Below are 3,403 nucleotides of genomic sequence, written 5' to 3' on the forward strand. Positions count from 1 at the left end.
GGTTCAAACCTACCAGCCACTCCTCGGAAAGAAGACTGAGCAATCTACTTCCTTGGTAATACTGCCTCAGAAACCCAAGGAGGGGTCGCTATGAGTCGGGGCCGACCCGACAGCAGTGAGTTTGTTTTTTTTGGTTTATTAGCCAGTTGCTGTCAAGTCCATAGTGACTCATGGTGACCTCACGTGTGTCAGGGTACAGCTGTGCCCACAGGGTTTTCAGTGGCCAATTTTTCAGAAGTGGATCACCAGGCCTTTCTTCTGAGGTGTCTGTTGAATGGACTCAAATCTCCTCAAATAGCCAAATTTTCAGTTAGCAGCAGAGTGTTAACTGTTTGTTCCACCAGTGACTCCATGACTCTATTGGCCTTGCCCAGAAGTTTCTTGGGCAACATTTATGGAGTTCGTTTGAAAAGCTTTCTTAAAGGGGATTCAGGATATGGTGGTTTTTATACATTTGTCTTATGCCTTATTACAGTAACATATCTTTCTGCATTTCAGAGCATATGCTTCTCAAGTTCAAGGAACATCTCTTGAAATTCACAACTCCCATGCCATAGGTATGGCATGACTAAAATGATGGGAATGACGCCAGGTTTTTATTTTTCAATTTGATTAAAAAGTTTGTCATTTTCACGCTGTCAAAGAACATATAGATGTATGACTCATGTTTCACAATTTACACAATTTACTAGAGTTTTGTGTGCTTCTGAGAGTTTTAACATAGTTGTCACGATTTTAACATTTCTTTTTCCCTGGGAATTTGAGTGGGGGGAACATATCAGTGTGTGTGGTGTGTGTATTTATATACCTGACTGAAAAAAAGTTAAAAATGCACTGAAGAGAATAAAGTCAATCTTCCCGGCACCACCAGCGGCCAGTCAACCAGGGTCCCCCAGAGTTGTGTGTGTGTCACCCACACTCACGTATCTTCTCACTCCCCAAGCTTCCCACAAAGTATCACCTAACTCACATCTTACTGAACTTTCCATCTTCACTGATCTAGACCCAGACAACGAACCCTTCCTGCCAGGACAAAGCTAACAAAGCAAGCGTAGGAAGGGCAGACAGAAAGACATTGAGATGGTCTAGCAATCCCACTCCAAGGAATATCCTGGACAAGTAAGAGTCATGACACAAACAGATACATGCACACCCATGTTCATCACAGACTACTCACAACAGCAAAAAGATGGAAACAAGCAAAGTGTCCGTTAATTAATGAATGGATAATTAAACTATGGCACATATACACAATGGAATACTCCACAATGTTAAAGAATAATGATGAATTTGTGAAACATCACACAACATGAATGAACCTGGAGGATACATGCTGAGCAAAATAAGTTAATCACAAAAGGACAAACACTGTATGAGAGTACTGTTATAAAAAGCTTTTTTCTTAAAAAATGGTTACTCACAGAAAGAAACATTCTTCTGTGGTTACCAGGGAAGGGAGGGGAAGAGAGGGAAAATCATAACTAGATAGTAGATGTACTAACTTGGGTGAAAGGAAAGGCAACACACAGTAAGGAAAAGGTCAGCACAACGTGACAAAGACAAAGGAAGACACTGGGAGGTCAGCAAGACTCAGAGGCAACAACAGTAATGCTATCACACACAGGATCCTGCAATAACAGTAACAATAAACAATAATTTGCAAATGGACACGAAGGTAGATGTGTAAGCTGAACAGGTGTGGGATGGCATAAGGGAGCAAACTCATGAGCATATATAAGTTTGGCAGAGGCTATTTCTACACACATATATGCATGGGCTGCAGATATACCCACGTATATAATTGAGCAGACAGAGACCAAAATTATGCCAACTTCTTAGCCGCAGAGGCTATTTCTACACACATATATGCATGGGCTGCAGATATACCCACGTATATAATTGAGCATACAGAGACCAAAATTATGCCAACTTCTTAGCCATAACCAAACACCGGGAGAGACTGAATCACTGGGCTTGAGGGCATAGGATCATAGTTTCTGGGGACACATGGGTCAAGTGGCATAATAAAGCCCATAAAGACAACGTTCTACATCCTAGCTGAGTAGCAACTAAGGTCTTAAAAGCTTGCAAGTGGCCATCTAAGAGAAAGCTATCGGTCTCTTCACATCTGGAGCAAAGGAGAGTGAAAAAAAAAAGTCAAAGACTAAAGGAAACAGTAAGTCCAAAGCATTAATCGACCATACAGACCATAGCCTCCACTAGCCTGAGACTAGAACAACTAGATGGTGCCCAGCTACCCACTGCCGACTGATTAGGATCATAAAAAAGGTCCTAGACAGAGTAGGAGAAAAACGTAGAGTAAAATTCAAAATCATAAAAAAAGAAAAATCACCAGTTTACTAATGCGACAGAGACTAGTGGAAAACCTGTGACGATGCCCCTTAAACACCCTTCAAACCTGGAACTGAACCCATTCCCAGAGATCATTTCAGTCAAACAACAGACAGGCCTATGTAGTGACCAGTAACACCCATGAGGAGCACGGTCTTCAGAACCGTCAACTCTTCAAGAACAAAAGGACAGCATTTGCCCTAAAACAAAGTTCAGGTGGCAGGAAAGGGGTAGGGAAGATGGGCAAACAGAAACAAGGAAAGCAGGGAGGAAGTGGGAAAAGTGCTGTCACATTGATAGGATTGCAGCAAATGTCAGGAAACACAACGTGTATAAATTGTTGAACAGGAAACTAATTTGCTCTGTAAATTTTCACCCAAACCGTAATACCCAAAACCAAACCAACTGCCATCTAGTGGATTCTGATTCATAGCAACCCTATAGGATAGAGTATGACTGCCTCACAGGTTTCCAAGGCTGTACAGAAAATGTTCAAAAAAATGTTTGTAAAGACATACAGACATTGGGTATGACCTGGCCTTGGGCTCACAGCCTGCAAGCAAGCAGTCGTTGAGTTGCTAGCACCAATTCAGCTCCTTACAAGAAGATCAGATGCCCCCAGGGCTCCCTCAAAGCTAAATAAGGTCTCTTCAGCAGCGTGACTGCTGACACATTACTGGAAAGGGGAAATGGGAATCAGAAACTCAAATGCACTGCAAACAATAATGGTCAGTGTTGCGTCATAAAAACGTGTTCATGGGGAAATGGAGTCAGGACAGACTTCCCTGTTGGACAGCAGTCTTTCTGGAGAGCCTATTACTCTGTCCTTCCCCAACGTCCAGCTCTAAATGGCACCCTTGCCTGACCAGGCGAGGCTGTAGGAAGTGTCCTCCTTCCCAGCAGGCCAGCAATTTTTTGGCCTTCTTTGACTTCCTTTACAAACATATTTGTGGCATCCTGGTGGGAGCTCTGGTAGCATAGTGGCTAAGGCACTTGACTGCTCACCAGAAGGCTGGCGGTTCAAACCCACCAGCCACTCCTCGGAAGGAAG

At 43.1% G+C, this 3,403-nt stretch overlaps 1 protein-coding gene across 1 annotated transcript in view; it reads right to left on the reverse strand.

Moving 5' to 3' along the window:
• The window catches only part of SLC43A2 (solute carrier family 43 member 2), a 43,158-nt gene that overhangs the window by 25,789 nt on the left and 13,966 nt on the right, over positions 1 to 3,403 (reverse strand). The gene's annotated exons all lie outside the window — the stretch shown is intronic.

Source organism: Orycteropus afer, unplaced genomic scaffold (genome assembly GCF_000298275.1).
Source record: "Orycteropus afer afer isolate SDZICR_OR568_19922 unplaced genomic scaffold, OryAfe1.0 scaffold00042, whole genome shotgun sequence".
NCBI classification, from domain to species: domain Eukaryota; kingdom Metazoa; phylum Chordata; class Mammalia; order Tubulidentata; family Orycteropodidae; genus Orycteropus; species Orycteropus afer.